Consider the following 20,421-nt stretch of genomic DNA (forward strand, 5'->3'; position numbering starts at 1 on the left):
CAAGTCTTTGCTTCAAGGGGTTGCTTTTCTGAAATTTGTGTCTTTTTTGAAATAACTGATCGTATAATATACAACAACATTACAAAATCTGACAGCGACATCCTAATAAAGTTAAGAAAATCAGAACCGTCGTCCATATTCAGCTCACAAAGCATATCATTCCCGCCATGTCTTCTGTAGTACATTTTGGTACACCGACGACTACATCCTTTTTATTGTCTGTTCATTTTGCTAAGTATTATTAATGCAGCACCAAGTATCATTAATTCTTCCTCTTCACTTGACATAGTGTATCTCTTGATGTGGATACACACAGTAAAATGTTCACTATCAGTTCACCACAGCAGATTGTGCAAATACATGTGTAGAAATGTTGTAAACAGGAATGCGAATAATAAACAATGTTGCCAGCGTGTTGAGGGAACAAGTTGAATACAATGTTGCGAACAAAAACATGTTCTGAGCACATTGTAAATGTCCCTAAATAGGTTCAGAACACAACGGTTCGGTAGGACAGGACAGTGAAAAGACTAAGTATGAATGACCTGTTTAAAGTTTTATCCAAACAAATTGCAGCACAAGTTGGCACTCAAATTAGTGGCCTTGACAGTCAACTCAAAACTTGAGTTAGTGGGCTCAAGAGTCAACTCAAAACACAGACAAGTGGTATCAGTATCGTTAGTGACCCACTTAGGACACAAGGAATTAAAATTAACATGCAGATTGAGAAAGTAGACGAAAGATGGGTACTTTGAGTACTGCAGTAAATGACACGAAAAATGAAATTAACACTATAAATGCAAATATGGCCACTATGCAGGGGCAAATTAACGATATTAATGAAAGGTTGAAGTTGAAATTATAAATATCCAGGAGAAAATAAGACCTTTAGCAGTCACAAAAGTGGATGAAAAAATTTGTGGTTTGAAAACGGAAATTGTTGACATATGCAAAAATGAATTCTCACACGTGAGAAAAACAGTTTCTGATGCTGCAAGGGTTTTAGGCAATCAAGTTACTGATTGCGAACAGAAGTGTGACAAAAATGCTTTGCAAATTCAAGGCAAAATTTCTGACCTTGAAAAGAAAGAAAAGGGGAAAAAAAAGGTCAAACTAGGTGTTGTCAGTAATGGGACACCAATTAATAAATTATTGGAAGGCAAAGAAAGCTTTGATCCTGCCATAACAGTTGGCATCTGTTAGCTTTGATAAATAACTATGAAATAATTTTTCCTGACCACTTGTCAGATCAGGAAAAAATAAATGTGCTGATCAGAGCCGTAGGCTGTGTCCTATGTGAGCAACAGAAGCAACAGACAGTGAGCCACATCCGGATATGTGACACTTCAGTGACAAGCAGTAGCATAGGGCGAAAATCCTGGATGTCGTTCGTGCGAGCGACCATCTCACACTTCAAGATGGCCGCTTAGAGCCAATCAGCTGTTTCTATAAAACGGCGCACCTAAACTGTAGAATACTGTAACTGGAGAGTAAGGCTACAAAATTAGGTTTACTTAAGAAAATAAAGTGAAAAGGAATGCTGTGCATGAAATTTGCTAAGGGAGGAATCTCCATGGATAATTTCGTAATTCATATCATCAACTATGAAGATCACCAGACAAATTCTTGAATACAAGTGAATGAGAAGAGGAGGATTCAAATATCTTATCAATAAATTAAAGACAAATGTTTTTTACATGATCAAGGACTTGTAACAGCCGGTAAATGAGGAAGAATTACTGACTACAGTAAATACACAGATTGAGTGCAGCAAACAATAGCTAGCGGCGGTGTAATGCAAGTGCGGTAGTGCAGTGTGTTCGTACAAAGGGTTAGCTGCCCTCTGTAATTAAAAAAAAAAAAAAAAAAAAAAATTCCTTAGTGACTGGGTTAAAGATGAACTTAGATGGGTGTCATGGGATGTCTGCACCGAATTAATGCAATGAACGATAATGAACAAAATGAGATAAAAAAAAAGTAGCATTACGGTTTGTGATTACAGCTTCAAAAAGTTCCTTGGTTCGATCCCAGCATTAGAAAATTGCAGCGAAATGTAGGAAGATCTGCAGTGGATAGGCACTTGGTGCAGGGAGTGGCAGCTGACCCTTAACATAGACAAATGTAATGTATTGCGAATACATAGCAAGAAGGATTCTTTATTGTGTGATTATATGATAGCGGAACAAAGACTGGTAGCAGTTACTTCTGTAAAATATCTGGAAGTATGCGTACGGAACGATTTGAAGTGGAATGATCGTATAAAATCAATTGTTGGTAAGGCGGGTGCCAGGTTGAGATTCATTGGGAGGGTCCTTAGAAAATGTAGTCCATCCACAAAGGAGGTGGCTTACAAAACACTCGTTCGGCCTATACTTGAGTACTGCTCATCATTGCGGGATCTGTACCAGGTCAGGTTGACAGAGGAGATAGAGAAGATCCAAAGAAGACTGGTGCGTTTTGTCACAGGGTTATTTGGTAAGCGTGATAGCGTTACAGAGATGTTTAGCAAACTCTGGCAGACTCTTCAAGAGAGGCGCTCTACATTGCGGTGTAGCTTACTGTCCAGGTTTCGAGAGGGGTGCGTTTCTGGATGAGGTATCGAATATATTGCTTCTCCCTACTTTATACCTCCAGAGGTGACCACGAATGTAAAATTAGAGAGATTCGAGCACGCACGGAGGCTTTCTGGCAGTCATTCTTCCCGGGAACCATACGCGAGTGGAACAGGAAAGGGAGGTAATGACAGTGGCACATAAAGTGCCCTCCGCCTCACATCATAGGGTGGCTTGCGGAGTATACATGTAGATGTAGATGTACTTCTTATATTTTAACGGACTCAGTTACAATTCTGTATACTAAGTTTTATGTATACTGTTTACACTGCATCGCTAAGTATATTTTTAAGGCCTTGCCAAAGTACTTCATCTTTCAGTGTATAGACACCTATCCCAATATATCACATACATTAAATTCCTAATAAATTACAATGAACAAACATGAAATTTTACAGGTATTTGATGTTGCAAACATAATTCATCAGCAGTCAGTGTTAGGGCCAAGCGTTTCAGTTAATCTAAACTGTCTGTAAAAGTAAAGCATACAAAATTTTTGAAAAGGAAGTCAAACGTTTTGTGAAATGATTTGACTAAAAGTATGAAATAAAAAATATTAGGGAAAAATTTGATGTACCTCATTTTCTGCCCATGATGTCAAACATCATTCGAAGGCACGTAGAACATTTCTCTCATGTACTTATTTGTTTTACGCAAATCATTTGATAAAATATTTGACCGATTTGTTTCATTTTTTATTCAGAAAGCATGATCTTACTGACTCCTCGTTTACCTTCCTAATGTCTTCTGTTCTCGAAAATCCTAACTTTGGTACTTGATTCGAAGGAAGCCTTTTTAACATTTAAAACTGCACCCTTGTAACTTTTTATGTGCAAAATAGCTGGGCATTGAACAGATGAAATTTTTTACTCTTCATTTACATTTGGCAGCAGCTTTTTGTGAAGTATTTCAATTTTTCCATGCATTAATTAAGTTTTTCTTAGTCACCTTCATTACTTTCAAGCAGTTAACTGTTTTCAATCAAAACTAGACCACACGCTGGTCACTTTGATACCCCATTTGCCTGTTTCTCCCTCTTTGGTCGGCTATGGCTCATGGTGTAATTTATAGGGAGTCTTGTTTTCGCTCTTGAACCATTTAACAGATACGACGTTTTTACAACCACTTGATTCCCGAATCGCAGGAAAGGATTCAGACGTGGTGCAAGTGACCCGTCCATGATATAACAACCAATATCTCTAGAATAAAAAGAGATGTCATTCTGGTCTCAACTGTAAATACAATTTGGATATGTCGGTTACATTTCATACACAATAATGTATGGCCTTAAATGAACTATATGGAAAGTCTACGCAATGTGATTTTACCTCTGCAAATCTTAAAAAATTCTTGCAGCCATGTATTCAGTTTCGTGCAGCACAGTAACTATGATGAATAACGAAAATAAATTCAGACCTTTATTGAGCAAAGATATCAAGCTATAAGATGCAGAAGAATCAAATTTTTTCACTGAATACTTTTCTTAAAATCAGATGATAAATATTTCATAGCTGCCGTCATGTCCACTGCTCCATTGCTTTGCCAAGAAGACAGGTGGCTGTTACTCTGTCATGCGTGCTGCAGTGACAAGATTCAAACACGTTTGAATTCCATCGCCAGTTGCAGCTAAAGACAGGCAGCGACGCAGGATGTCACTTACATAGGACACTGTTGTAACTGTACCTGCGGTTGTGTTTTGTCACCTGAAGCTGGGGATTGAACACTGATCAAATGGCTTTTGATGAATTCAAACAGAAATTTACCGAAATGTATTGGACAGAGCAAAATTAAGATTGCTTATGATGAGGGAGTATTTTGGTTAAACTTCATGACAAGAGAGGCGGGAATTCTTTGCAGGACTTCTGTGATTATTGGTACTGTAAACAGACTAGAAGCAGACGATCTGAATCAAAAATTATTTGGGAATTATGGAAAAAAACTTCCAGAAAATTCTAAGAGAAACGTGGGACGCAATCGCAGAAGCTTCTCCCTTTTTCTAGGATTAAAGATGAAGACCACTGGTGAGGAGACCAGGATCATTGCCAGAATAGTAATAACAGTGGTAATCACAACCATAGTAATAATAATGAACAAAATGATGGTGATGCATATCCTGTCGGTATGGTTCAGAGAAACAGGGGTCGAGGCATCTCTGCAGGGCGCGGTAGACGATTCTCCATGCAAAATAATAACAACAGCGCGGAAAATTGAAATCCACGTACATTAAGGGCCAAACTGATGTGGGCCGATTTAAACATCCCAGACGTAGAAAGCTATACCGTAGTAGACACAACAGAGTTATATTGCAGGAGAGTGGCCATGCTGGACAGTATACCACAGCCAGTGAAACGTCAGGTGTGCCTAGAGGTGAATCACCGCTGGCAGGCAGTATGCTGTGTGTTAGTGATGGGCAGAGATTCCGCTAGCAACAGACAATACAAATTGATCAACTGTTCCGAGGCAAACCGGAAGTAGGGCAGTGGAACCAAAGTCAGTGAACCTGCTATGGCGAATATTAATTCCATAGTCAAGGAAAACGTGGATGGATTTGTAGTCGGAGGAGAAAGCGCTGATGACAGTGTAAACAGTTCTGTAGATATTGAAAGTGAATTTTCAGAGGTTACGGATTGGTGTGTACAGATAGACCATCTGTACTGAGACTTAAAACAATGCAAGTGGAGGATTTTAAGAAAAAATATGTGACCAAGAAGTCTAGTGATGATAGGAGGAGAAGAAAGAGTGTCGAGAATATGATGTGGCCCAAATTTGAGGAGGAGAGGAAAGTAATTAATGCTGTGCTGTGTTTGTGTGTTGTAACTATGCAAGGGCAAGGCCGAGAGATAAAAGGCACCGTGCACAGTATGTAAGCCGCCAACTGTGTGGTCACTAGGAATAGGAGTTCGTTGAAAAATGAAATCCTCTGCACTGATAATGAAGCAATCTCTGTTAAAGATTCGCAAACAGGACAAACTGTTGTTGAAAGGCCTGATAATGTAGATACAGACAGTTGTCTGCGTGTCATTGAAATCCACAAAGATAATACGAAGTCACTGTGGACATTATTAAAGTTGATGAGAATTCTCTAGTGTACATATCAGTTCATAGTGTAGAAGAGTTCCTCAAAAATCCTTAGAGCTTAAGTGAGGACCATGCAAATACTTTAATCGTTAATATTGGCTTATACATGTATTCAGTTGTAAACTTCAAGTTTCTAATGTGGTTTAATTATAACTTACACATTGACTTGCCCAGTATATGAAGTGCTGTAAAATTTTGTGAACATAATTTTCTAGTTTCTAAAGTGTTTTAATTGTAAGATGTACTTTGACCTGTCCAATATCTGATGTGCTGTACTGTACATGTAAGATTTACTGGACCAATAAATACAATACAATAACAAATCAACAGAAGAGCCTGCTGTGAACAAACAGGAACCAACACAGTTCAAAGAGAACTGTGAGTTGATTTTAAAGCCTGATGAAAGGCCAGAGGAACAACTTAGTATCTGTCTTAGGAAAGCTTTCCTGCTAGAATGAGAGACTGACCCGGAATGGTCATAATCGGATGATGGTTCAGAAGATGAATGCTTTGGTACCCCTGAAACCAATGAGTGAGTAAGTAAGAGATTTTTTAAAACGTGATGAAATTCCCCAACAAAATCCAGAAATAGATTCTGAGCCAAAAAAGGAATTAACCACTGGATGATACAGTACCTAGTCAACAGCGAGTTCAAGTAATTTAAGACTTTGAACTCCAGAAACCAAAACAATCGTCATATATAGATAATCTGCAGGTTAACAACATGTCTTGGAACAATATTATGGTCAACCAAGATTTGTTGTGGGAAGAGCAAAACAATATGGAAAGTTTAACCATTAAACAGATCTATTTCCTGTTGACATTTATAATATTAGACTACATTTACTCCTGGATGGTGGTTCACAGATCAGTGCCCTCCCCCACTCATTTTTCGAGTATGTTGCTGACCAACTTGGATTGGTAATGATGTCTTTAGATGGCGTAAAAATCGTAGGAGCTACTGCTAAAACCAGTAAACAATGAAAAATCAGATACTAGCAGATCTTCCTGTCACCACAACCACTGGGCTTTGGGCAGGTTTGTGTCCAAATTCGAAAGTGTTATGAATGTTTTGCACCATGAATCTACGAGTTTTACACATAACGAGATTTTGCTGGATAACAAGAATAAAAGTGTGATTGAAGAAAACCTAGCATTTCCTCCCAGTGTAGGATTAAGAATAGTAAGGAAAAAAAATTTGTAGGGGAGAAATGAAGCAGAGGGCTCTAACGTTTTTGACACAGATTTAAAACATGAAGTAGACGTACAAACTTCCCACTTCTTTTATACGAGGTGACTTACTTGGGAATCGCAGCCGATCTTCTTTGCTGGCTTCTGGAAAACACTTGACTTCTTCTCTGTAGAATGATGCTAGGTACAGGAATATTTAAGCCTCTCTCTCTACTTGTAAAATAAGTAGATTTACCAAATTTACTTTTCGTCAACCAACTGTATATTTGAACTCCATACAGAATAAAATTCTCACTTTCCGCATACATATATGACTTCCAGTAAGTCACTCGCTCTGTCTAATGTCAGAAACAAATTTAATTTCATTTATAAAAGAGCTGGCTTAATAACCATGATTCTACTTCATGTGAATCATAAAATAGGTCTTGCCTCTATTCATGGGCCATCTAGAGGAATCTTTCCTATGTACCCAGAATCCTAAACTCCTGGCCTGGTTCAGATTCATTGATGACATCTTTGCTAACTGCACCAAAGGTGAGGGCACCAAATCTACACTCCTCAAGAACCTCAACAACTTCTCCCCCATTTGCTTCACCTGGTCCTACTCAACCCAACAAGCCATCTTCCTAGATGTCGACCTCCACCTCAAAGGTGGCTGCATCCGCACCTCTGTCCATATCAAACCTACTAACTACCAGTAATACCTCCACTTCAACAGCTGCCACCTGTTCCATACCAAGAAACCCCATCTGTACAGCCTATCCACCCATGGTCATCACATCTGCAGTGATAAGAAGTCCCTCTCGAAATACACCGAGGGTCTTACTGAAGCCTTTGCTGACCGTAATTATCCTCCCAACCTTGTACAAAAACAAATCTCTCGTGCCTTATCTTTACAGTCTCCCACCACCTCCCAAAGTCCCACTGTCCAGCTACAGAGGAGCATTCCCCTCGAAACTCAGTACCACCCAAATCTGGAGCAACTGAATTACATTATCCGCCAGTGTTTCAATTACCCTTATTGTGCCCTGAAATGAGAAATGTCCTGCCCACTATCCTTTCCACCCCTCCCACAGTGGTATTCCGCCGTCCACTGAATCTATACAATGTACTCGTCCATCCTTACACAGCCGCTGCTCCCAATCCCTTACCTCATGGCTCATATCCCTGTAATAGACCTAGGTGCAAGGCCTCTCCCATATACGCTCAAACCACTACCTACTCCAGTCCAGTTGCTAACATTACCTATCCCATCAGAGGCAGGGCTACCCGTGAAACCAATCACGTGATCTACAAGCTAAGCTACAACCACTGTGCTGCATTCTACGTAGGCATCACAACCAACAAGCTGTCTGTCCACACGAATGGCCACTGACAAACCGTGGCCAAAAAGCAAGTGAACAACCCTGTTGCTGAATACGCTGCGAAACATGATATCCTTCATTTCAATGACTACTTCATAGGCTGTGCCATATGGATATTTCCCACCAACACCAGCTCTTTTGAATTGCACAGGTGGGAACTCTCCCTGCAATACATCCTACTCTCCAGTAACCCTCCTGGCCTCAACTGTCGTTAGTCACTGTCCTCACCCATCCAGCCCCTTCCCTGTTCCCATTCCAGCACTACACGCCTGTCATTCCCCCACCACACCCAGTTTTTTATTTATCTCCTTTTCCGGTACTTCCTCCCCCCCCCCCCCCCCCATACACTTCTGCCCTGCCCTCTATCTAACGTGTAGCACTTGTTGTTGTTTTTGTTGTTGTGGTCTTCAGTCCTGAGACTGGTTGATGCAGCTCTGCATGCTAATCAATCCTGTGCAAGCTCCTTCATCTCCCAGTACCTACTGCAACCTACATCCTTCTGAATCTGCTTAGTGTATTTATCTCTTGGTCTCCCTCTACGATTTTTACCCTCCACGCTGCCCTCCAATGCTCAATTAGTGATCCCTTGATGCCTCAGGACATGTCCTACCAACCGATCCCTTCTTCTAGTCAAGTTGGGCCACAAACTTCTCTTCTCCACAATCCTGTTCAATACCTCCTCATTAGTTACGTGATCTACCCACCTAATCTTCAACATTCTTCTGTAGCACCACATTTCGAAAGCTTCTATTCTCTTCTTGTCCAACTGTTTATTGTCCATGTTTCACTTCCATACATGGCTACACTCCATACAAATACTTTCAGAAACGACTTCCTGACACTTAAATCTATACTCGATGTTAACAATTTTGTCTTCTTCAGAAACGCTTTCCTTGCCATTGCCAGTCTACATTTTATATCCTCTCTACTTCGACTATCATCAGTTATTTTGCTCCCCAAATAGCAAAACTCCTTTACTACTTTAAGTGTCTCATTTCCTAATCTAATTCCCTCAGCATCACCCGACTTAATTCGACTACATTCCGTTATCCTCATTTTACTTTTGTTGATGTTCATCTTATATCCTCCTTTCAAGACAATGTCCATTCCGTTCAACTGCTCTTCCAAGTCCTTTGCTGTGTCTGATAGAATTACAATGTCATCGGCGAACCTCAAAGTTTTTATTTCTTCTCCCTGGATTTTAATACCTACTCTGAATTTTTCTTTTGTTTCCTTTACTGCTTGCTCAATATACAGATTGAATAACATCGGGGAGAGGCTACAACCCTGTCTCACTCCCTTCCCAACCACTGCTTCCCTTCCATGCCCCTCGACTCTTATAACTGCCGTCTGGTTTCTGTACAAATTGTAAATAGCCTTTCGCTCCCTGTATTTTACCCTGCCACCTTTAGAATTTGAAAGAGAGTATTCCAGTCAACATTGTCAAAAGCTTTCTCTAAGTCTACAAATGCTAGAAACGTAGGTTTGCCTTTCCTTAATCTTTCTTCTAAGATAAGTCGTAAGGTCAGTATTGCCTCACGTGTTCCAACATTTCTACGGAATCCAAACTGATCTTCCCCGAGGTCGGCTTCTACCAGTTTTTCCATTTGTCTGTAAATAATTTGCGTTAGTATTTTGCAGCTGTGGCTTATTAAACTGATAGTTCAGTAATTTTCACATCTGTCAACACCTGCTTTCTTTGGGATTGGACTTATTATATTCTTCTTGAAGTCTGAGGGTATTTCGCCTGTCTTGTACATCTTGCTCACCAGATGGTAGAGTTTTGTCAGGACTGGCTCTCACAAGGCCGTCAGTAGTTCCAATGGAATGTTGTCTACTCTGTGGGCCTTGTTTCGACTCAGGTCTTTCAGTGCTCTGTCAAACTCATCACGCAGTATCGTATCTCCCATTTCATCTTCATCTACATCCTCTTCCATTTCCATAATATTGTCCTCAAGTTCATTGCCCTTGTATAGACCCTCTATATACTCCTTCCACCTTTCTGCTTTCCCTTCTTTGCTTAGAACTGGGTTTCCATCTGAGCTCTTGATATTCATACAACTGGTTCTCTTTTCTCCAAAGGTCTCCTTAATTATCCTGTAGGCTGTATCTATCTTACCCCTAGTGAGATAAGACTCTACATCCTTACATTTGTCCTCTAGCCATGCCTGCTTAGCCATTTTGCACTTCCTGTCGATTTCATTTTTGAGACGTTTGTATTACTTTTTGCCTGCTTCATTTACTGCATTTTTATATTTTCTGCTTTCATCAATTAAATTCAATACTTCTTGTGTTACCCAAGGATTTCTACTAGCCCTCGTCTTTTTACCTACTTGATCCTCTGCTGCCTTCAATACTTCATCCATCAGAGCTACCCATTCGTCTTCTACTGTACTTCTTTCCCCCATTCCTGTCAATTGTTCCCTTATGCTCTCCCTGAAACTCTGTACAACCTCTGGTTTAGTCAGTTTATCCAGGTCCATCTCCTTAAATTCCCACCTTTTTGCAATTTCTTCAGTTTTGATCTACAGTTCATAACCAATAGATTGTGGTCAGAGTCCACATCTGCCCCTGGAAATGTCCTACAATTTAAAACCTGGTTCCTGAATCTCTGTCATACCATTATATAATCTGTCTGATACCTTTTAGTATCTCCAGGATTCTTCCATGTATACAACCTTCTTTTATGATTCTTGAACCAAGTGTTAGCTATGATTAAGTTATGCTCTGTGCAAAATTCTACCAGACGGCTTCCTCTTTCATTTCTTAACCCCAATCCATATTCACCTACTATGTTTGCTTCTCTCCCTTTTCCTACTCTCGAATTCCAGTCACCCATGACTATTAAATTTTCGTATCCCTTCACTACCTGAATAATTTCTTTTATCTCGTCATACATTTCTTCAATTTCTTCGTCATCTGCAGAGCTAGTTGGCATGTAAACTTGTACTACTGTAGTAGGCATGGGCTTCGTGTCTATCTTGGCCACAATAATGCGTTCACTGTACTGTTTGTAGTAGCTTACCCGCACTCCTATTTTTTTTATTCATTATTAAACCTACTCCTGCATTACCCCTATTTGATTTTGTATTTATAACCCTGTATTCACCTGACCAAAAGCCTTTTTCCTCTTGCCACCGAACTTCACTAATTCCCACTATATCCAACTTTAACCTATCCATTTCCCTTTTTAAATTTTCTAACCTACCTGCCCGATTAAGGGATCTGACATTCCACGCTCCGATCCGTAGAATGCCAGTTTTCTTTCTCCTGATAACGAAGTCCTCTTGAGTAGTCCCTGCCCGGAGATCCGTATTGGGGGACTATTTTACCTCCGGAATATTTTACCCAAGAGGACGCCATCATCGTTTAACCATACAGTAAACCTGCATCCCCTCGGGAAAAATTACGGCTGTAGTTTCCCCTTGCATTCAGCTGTGTGCAGTACCACAACAGCAAGGCTGTTTTGGTTACTGTTACAAGGCCAGATCAGTCAATCATCCAGACTGTTGCCACTGCAACTACTGAAAATGCTGCTGCCCCTCTTCAGGAACCACACGTTTGTCTGGCCTCTCAACAGATACCCCTCCGTTGTGGTTGCACCTACGGTACGGCTATCTGTATCGTTGAGGCACGCAAGCCTCCCCACCAACCGCAAGGTCCATGGTTCATGGGGGGAGGGAGCAGCACTTCACCCACCATACTATCCCTCCTCTTCCCTACCCCAGCCTCCTCCTTACCCCCACCCAGTGGCCACTCCCATCATGCACTGGTGCTGCTGCTCGCATTGTGGTTTCAGATGACTGAGACTGCAGTCAGGTGTGTGAGTTGTGTGTGTGTGTGTGTGTGTGTGTGTGTGTGTCTATTGTTGACGAAGACCTTAATGGCTGGAAGCTTTAATTGTGAGGACTTTTTGTTGTGCCTATCTGTGACTCAGCATCTCCACTATGTAGTGAGTAGAAACTTTCCTTCTCATAATATTGTATATCCTTACAGTCTTTCAACTTCGACACTTTACCTTACATCACAGCATCATCAGCAAACAAATGCAGATTGCTGCCCATCATTTATATAAACAGAGAACAACAGTAATTGTACCACACTTCTCTGGACCGAGCGAGGTGGCGCAGTGGTTAGACACTGGACTCGCATTCGGGAGGACGACGGTTCAATCCCGCGTCCGGCCATCCTGATTTAGGTTTTCCATGATTTCCCTAAATCGCTCCAGGCAAATGCCGGGATGGTTCCTTTCAAAGGGCACGGCCGACTTCCTTCCCCGTCCTTCCCTAATCCGATGAGACCGATGACCTCGCTGTCTGGTCTCCTTCCCCAAAAAACCAACCAACCAACCAACACTTCTCTGGGGCACTCCTGACAAGACCCTTTCCCCTGATGAACACTCGCCGACAAGGAGAGCATACTGGATTCTATTAATTAAGAAGTCTTCAAGCTACCCACATATCTGTGAACTTATTCCATATGCTGGTACCTTCGTTAACAGCCTGCAGTGGGGCACAGTGTCATATGTTTTCCAGAAATTTAGAAATATGGAACCTGCCTGTTGCCCTTCATCCATAGTTCTCAGTATATCATGTGAGTATGGTATGGGTGATGGTTTTTAAAACCAAGCTGACTTGTGGCTGTAAGCTTCTCAGTTTCAAGGAAGTTTATTATATTTGAATTGAGAATATATTCAAGGATACTGCAACAAACAGAATTTACAGATATTGTTCTGTAATTTTGTGGGTTCATTCTTTTGCCTTCTCATATACTGGAGTCACCTGCAGTTTTTATCCAGTCACTTGGGACTTTGTGCTGGGTGAGAGATTCATGATAAATGCCAGCTAGGTAAGGGGCCAGTGCCATAGAGTACTCATCGTAAAATCGAACCGGATTCCGTCCAGACCTGGTGATTTGTTTTCTTTAAAATTTTCAGTTGTTTCTTTATGCCAGGTGGCTTACTTCTGTGTCAACCATATAAGAATCTTTCCAATGGTCAAATGATGGTTTGTTTGTATGATTCTCCCGTGTGAATGATTTCTTGAACATGAAATTTAAAACTTCGGCTTTTATTTTGCTATCTTCAACTGCCACACCAGACTGGCCAACAAGGGACTGAATGGAAGCCTTAGACACACTTCACAATTTTACATATGTCCAGAATTTCCTCAGGTTCTCTGCGAGATCTTTTGCTTAAGCGTGATGGTGGCAGTTGCTGTATGCTTCATATGTAGATCTTTTCACAGACGCACAAATCTCTACGAAACTTTGCTTGTCGTCATTTATGCATTCTCTTTTGAAGTGAGAGTGCAACAGCCTCTGCTTCCTCAGCATCCGCCGAATTTTGTTATTAAACTTTGGTGACTTTTCCTCCTTTGTCCTCTTACTATGCACATAACTCTGTAGACCATGATCTACAATCTGCTTAAACTTTGCTCGCAATTCCTCTACATCCATTTTACTGGAATTAAGTGACGCCAGTTCACTGCCTAAGTGAGATGTTAATAACTGTTTATCTACTCTATCTAGCAGGGTCACACTCCTAGCTTCTTGATAGATTTATTAACTTTTGCTATCACAGTTGCTATAATGACATCATGATCTCTAATTCCCATTTGTATATTGACATTGTTGATAAGGTCCAGCCTATTTGTAGCTACAAGGTCTAAGATATTTCCATTGTGTGTTGGCTGCTGAGCTAGCTGCTCAAGACAATTTTCAGAAAACGTGTTCAAAAGTATTTCACATTACTATCTGTCTGTACCTCTCTACCAATAATCCATAGACATGTTAGTCTATACTCCTATATTCAACAGGTTGAAGTCGCCTCCAACTAGTATTACATGATCTGACTATGTATACGCTATTGACTGTAGACTTTCTTTGAATGATTATAGGACTGCCACAGCAGAATTGGGTGCCCAGTAAATCCATCCAACAATTAACTTGGTTTCATCTACACCTGTTATACATGACCAGATGACTTCACTGTCACATTCAACTTTGACCTCAATAGAGACAATGTTTTGTCAACTGCAATGAACACTCACCCTCCTATGGCCTCTAATCTGTCTTTCTGATATATGTTTCACAGCTCACTAAATATCTTCTCAGAGCTTTCCACTTTGGGTTTCAGTCAGCTCTCGGTCCCAAGAATAATTTGAGTGTGAGAATGTTCCTTGAGGGCAGTAAATTTGGTAACTTTATTATGAATACTTCGACAGTTGTGTCACCGTGATTGGAGGAGGTAGGTTTTTCAATTAGAGATGATGGGAGGCACTAAGGTCTGCCACCTACCACCGCAAAGTGATACCTCAGGCAGGAAGAGACTGTGACTGCACTAGCAGGACAGGTAGCTTGTGCGTGAGAGCTGACAGCTTCCATTCCTAAATGCAAGGCAATTGCTGCAAGAAATAATCTTCCTCGCGCCCAGTGGCACAGTTCTTTGAAAGCTGAGGGAACTTGTCCTGCATGTACAAAAGTCCAGTGTGATGCAGGAACTTAGAGAGATGACATTTATGGAGCTCGATAAGAATTTGGTGGGAAAACATAATTTTCACTGATGAGAAAGTGTTTCTCACAAGCAGTGACAGTCCAAGAGTAATTTAAAGGTTGCAAAGGACATGACAAGAACAAATAGCAATGACAAGAAAGTTTGGCAGCTACCTGTTTCCCACTGGAATTGGATTTTTGTGAGAGAAGCAGGAGAATTTTACAGAATTCAAGGAACTATTGATAGTAGACAGTACGGCCATATAGTGAAGAATGTGATGCTGCATTCAGTGCGAATGCAATACAGTGAAGGAAAAAATGAGATGTGTGTAAGGGCTATCGCATTACTGTCCAAGAGACACCATCTGGTGTATTTGGTATCTGGTACAAGTCTCTTCATTTGACACGACTTTGGTGACGTGTGTCATCCTTAGTCAGAGATGGAAGAGCAGTCTCAGCAGCCAAATTGTCACAGACTTATTTTGATAGTATATCAATTTATCAAAACTGATGTTTGGGGTCTGTAGTGATAGGCCAATCTTTTTTCAACTATGGAAAGACTGCAAGAATAAGTTCTATTTTCATGTGTGGGTGTTGTTTCTCACCAGTATCTGATATCTGAAGGTGAGTGATGTGATTTAGTGCAGAAGCACTTGAGTTGATGGTGGGAGCTTTGTTGATAGGTGATCAGCAGTTTTGTTTTTCAAAGTATAGTGCATGGAGACAGAAGTAGATGGTGTAACTAAGCAAAGGCAGACTTTTAGAGCAAATAACTAGCTATTGGAGTTAATGGTCATTATGAGGCTCATTAAACGGGAAATAAACCTTGTTATTTTGTTTGACTTGCTTTTTTCTTTTGCTGAAATTTCTCATGACGTTGCTGGACGTTAGTTGGGGGTTAAGTGATGTTTATTTCTGTTTAATTTTATGAATATCTAGTGACTTTTTCTTGTTTGTCCATGCTGATATCATCTAGGAGATCGCTAGTTTTAATTTCTGTTGGTCATTCTGGTTTTGCTGTGGTGCCTACCAAAATTTTTTCATTAAAAAAAAAGAAAAAAAAGGGCTGGTGAGTGGCTTCTGTAGACAAGTAAATGTCCTTCAGGCATTATTAAACCCTACAGTTGTCTACAGGCCTTATAACTGTTTTGGGACATGTTGAACACTTTGAGGGCTGAGACCAAACAATGAGCGCTACCTTATTTTGCATAGTTGCCAAATAACATAGCAGTCTGTTCTAGCAGTTGCTCCTTGATGATATTTGGATGGCCTAAATAAGTCATTTATATTGAACAACCAGGCAATAACTTAAGAAAAAATTGTACTGACTGTGAGGTATTGCTTTGCAAATGTGCTCCACGCTCAACTAGATGAACTTGTTATTGCTGGTTCCATCTCTTTCTGTCATAATTGTATTGCAAATTGAACAGTTTATTCATAAGAACATTTTCACTTTTTTGTATGAAACATCAGCAATGATTTGTTTGTAATTATTATGGGTTGAAGTTATTTTGCATTCTTCTGATTATTATAGAGTGAATGAAGTTGTACTTTAGAATGCCATATTAAAGACTGTGCTGTTAGTGTGCTGTGTTCCTTTTTACACACCAAGCTTTAATTTCTTTATGCTTTTCCTGTGTACATTTTTGGTAACTGCGCATTGTTCCTTTGGACAATTCACTTGAATGAGTTGAGGCTTATATTACTTGCAGGTTATGGATTTTCCCTACAGATTTTTGCATTTTACCATCAGTGCTCTGTTATTGTCTTCTCATTTATGTTCTTATGTTTTGGGGTTGTGCCAATGACAGTGTTCTCATCGAATACCTTTTTAAGTCTGTGCAGATCAAAAGATGTGTTAATTGTCCATAATGCTTGCACTACAACTGCAGCAGACAGTCCAATTTGATGAATGACCTTCTCAGTTCACAGCATGCTTAAGACAGAAAAATAATAACTGTGACAGCTATTGATTTATGACTTTCAGCTTGCAGTAAGTGCTTTTGAGTAATATTAGTATCTGTGCTCTAGACCCTAAACCTGTTTACAGAAATTAGTGTAATAATCATTGGCTAATACTGTTGATATTTGGGCACTGGGTCAACTTGGCATTGCATCTTTGAGACAAGGGTTACATTCTTCCCTTCCAAGCCTCAGGGAAACCATTGGCTGTGTAAACATATTATTCCTACGCCTAGTAAAACTGGCAACATCACATGATATGACTGAACAGTCCATGGGCATGCTGCCGGGTCATAGTGTCCTGGATCTGCACAGAATTACCCTGCTAAATTCATTTGACATTTCCTTGTCAGTTCCACTAAATAATCTGTATGATTTTCATGTAAGGTATGACATCAGGTTATCAAATTTGTGATTTTGAGTCCAGGATGGTTGTTCCATGGAAAAAATACTACTACTATCAGCTTTTACATTACAAATTATCTATGTTGGCTGTCACTATGGCAATGACAGAGCATGGAACACAGCAGTGGCTTGCTAGCACAGTAGCAATTTGACCACCATCTGAAGTGGTAGTTTTATTAGCTGTGGGTTCAAGCTGGATAGAGGGCTATTATACTGCATCTACATTATTTCTTTTCTTTAAATTTGCTGTACTGTAAATTGAGATGGAGTTCTTAAGAAAACTTCTGCATCATGAGTTTCATCATAATCTTGATTTGGTCCTTTTTAGATCTGAAGGTGAAAGAAACTTTTGAAATTCCTGAATTACACACTTCTTAATATCAGCATTTTTCTGCTTCAGTCAACAGAATTTAAATTTTTTTGTGAATACGTAATTTGATTATATACTGAGTGGAATTGAACAGTTTGTTAAATAGGTAGACAACTTAACTGTCGTGGAAATGTTAAAAAATAGTTTCAGGCTATCAAACCACCAGCATGTGGATTGAATGTAGATTATTTTCCTGGATGTAATATAATGTTGTGCTACATGAATATTGTTCTCTATATTGGCTAAATCCTACAGTACAGAAATGTAACTGAAGTGCTTGATGGTAGATAGATAATATCACTTGATTTCAACTAACGAAGTGTTTGGCATGTCCAAAACTAGTCAAAACTCCAGGTGTAAATTGTAAAGAGTGACTACTTACTGTATACGAGGCAGGTTCTGGAAACATCAGCTTGTCTCTTCATACTATTGTTCATCAGCTCTTGCTTAGCTGAGAAATTGTGGATCACGTAAGTGTAACATAAGGGAATGACAAATAGATATTGAGACTAGCAACCCTCACAGATGGAACTGTCATTTTTTTTCAAGAAGTCAAAACATGCTAAAGCAGTGATTTTAGATGATATGAGAATGGAAGAGATTAAATGTTTAGGCACCAAAGGCAATTCATTGCATGTATTAGTTTTTCTGTTTATATGTTGCTGAATCACAAAAGAACCCCTAATGTGAGGGTGGTTTGAATAGTTCTCGGCATCACCACAAGACATCAGCATTAGTGCAATGAGTTGTTCACGTGATATTCATTGGACTGTTGCCTATAAACATGTGCCATATCAGTGCTCTTGGAAGAGAGCGGTGGCAGTGACGTGGCTCTGTTGTTACCGCGTAGTGATTTGCGAAGATGGACAAAATTGAGATTTGATCAGTGATTATGTACTTTGTAAAGAAAGGTATGAAAGCAAAGGACAATCATGCCAATTTCAGAATACACTTGAGGACTCTGCTCCTTCATATTCAACTGTTGCCAAGTGCACAAAAATTTAAATTTGGTCGGGAGAGCATAGGTGATGATCTGCTTATTGGTCGGCCAAGATGTGTCACTACTCCAGAAATAACTGCAATAGTGCACAAAATGGTCATGGAAGATCACTGATTGAAAGTGTGTGAAATTGCTCCCGCTTGCCAGATGTCATCTGATAGGGTATATCACATTTTAACTGAAGAATTAGAAATGAAAAAATTATCTGCAATATGGGTGCCACGGCTCTTGATGCTGTATCAGAAACAAATGAGAAAAGACATGACAAAATTACACGAACTAAGGTATGAATTGTTGCCACACCCACATTATTCACCTGATACGGCTCCATCAGACTTCCATCTCTTCCCAAAACTGAAAATTTTTCTTGGTGGATGAAGGTTAATTTCAAACAAAGAATTGATAGCCAGAGTTGACAACTATTTTGCAGGCCTGGAGGAAACTCATTTTCGAGATGGAATCAAGGCACTGGAACATTGTTGGACCAAGTGCATTAATCTACAAGGAGATTACATTGAAAAATACAAAAAGTTTCAGTGATGTAAGTACTTTTCTTCTATTCCGTTCTGATAACTTTTCAAACCACCCTCATATTATGTAATACACAAAACGCAAAATCATATTGACCCCAGTTTTTCATTGTAAACTTTTTCGAATTTCTCACATTGTCTTACTTCCATGTAAAAATCGCAATAACTATGACCACTAATGAAATGAAGGGCACATCATTACGAGCCTGACGTATAAAATTATAAGTCATGCAAAAATGATTTTTTTTTAATTGGATAATTTCTGTAAAACCATTTGAGAAAGATTGCGGGGCATGCATCTCACTTCAGTCATCGACAACTAGCCAAAAAGGTGGCTAACACTGTCGCCTTCCATTTATGAACAACGAATGAACTCGCCCAGCGCTTTGGACGAAAATTGGTCACTTCGCATCGGCCACCGTATCCTGCACAGAATCTAATTGAAGGCGAAACAGTGAGACAAAGAGAGATGGTACTTCTTTGAATAGAAGTGATTTATGATGCTCCCTTGGACATTACGATAGACGGGACATGGTTCTTCTTAATAGGATGTTTGTGATCACCACGAACGGCGATGGATGCTCTGCAATGTGTTCCCATGCCGGCCATAAGGTTGGAAGGAAATACGGTGTAGGTCTTTCCATTCTTACGTCAGCGCAGTTTACAGCTGCTGGATGGTCATTGGTGCATGTGGAGGTGCTGCAATACCCCACCACCACCACCACCACCACCACCTACAATGCACACACACGTGTTGATGATATTTAAGCCATAACTGGTGATGTTGGGTGTCAATAACCAGCTAAAACTTCAAAATGTCATTACTAACAGGTTGTTGTGAGTGCATCATTGTCTATTCCTATACCTTCAAGTCAGTTCTTTCTAAGTTAGGTTGAAGTGCATTCTCAGCAGAGTGGTGAATTATCTTATTTACAATTATCATAAATTCTGGGAATTTATAACCCAATGTCGCCAGTTGTGTAACTTTTTTGTGATATTCTTGTTTTCCATTTTATAGGTAGAATGCCATCTAGCACATTGTCTATGGAATCTAGTAACACTGGGCGCAGTTTTCATGAAAGTGGTGAGTTTTTTATGTGATGCAGATGTGCAACCGATGATACTGCTCATGATGTTTTTCATTGTACATTCCCGCTAAAGAGGGTCTAAGTATTACTGCTCAGTACACATTTTGGTGATGCATCAGACAGGGTGTGAGGAAAAAATATGTTGCAACAACTCTTATCACATGGGTTTCCCAAGGGCTTATGAAAACCTTATTGCTAGCTAATCAACTGCATTGACGAAATGTTGGTGAGCTTTTGTGGTCGATGTCACTTTAAAATGTATATGCCTATCCCCAGCAAGCCAATAAATATGGACTGGAAGTAATGGCTTTGGCAGATGTGAAAACCAA

At 39.9% G+C, this 20,421-nt stretch overlaps 1 protein-coding gene across 2 annotated transcripts in view; it reads left to right on the forward strand.

The window, feature by feature from the left end:
• Positions 1 to 20,421, forward strand: part of LOC126244178 (calcium-responsive transcription factor-like) — a 142,312-nt gene that overhangs the window by 41,500 nt on the left and 80,391 nt on the right. The window lies entirely within an intron of this gene.

Source organism: Schistocerca nitens, chromosome 1, assembly GCF_023898315.1.
Source record: "Schistocerca nitens isolate TAMUIC-IGC-003100 chromosome 1, iqSchNite1.1, whole genome shotgun sequence".
NCBI lineage: Eukaryota > Metazoa > Arthropoda > Insecta > Orthoptera > Acrididae > Schistocerca > Schistocerca nitens.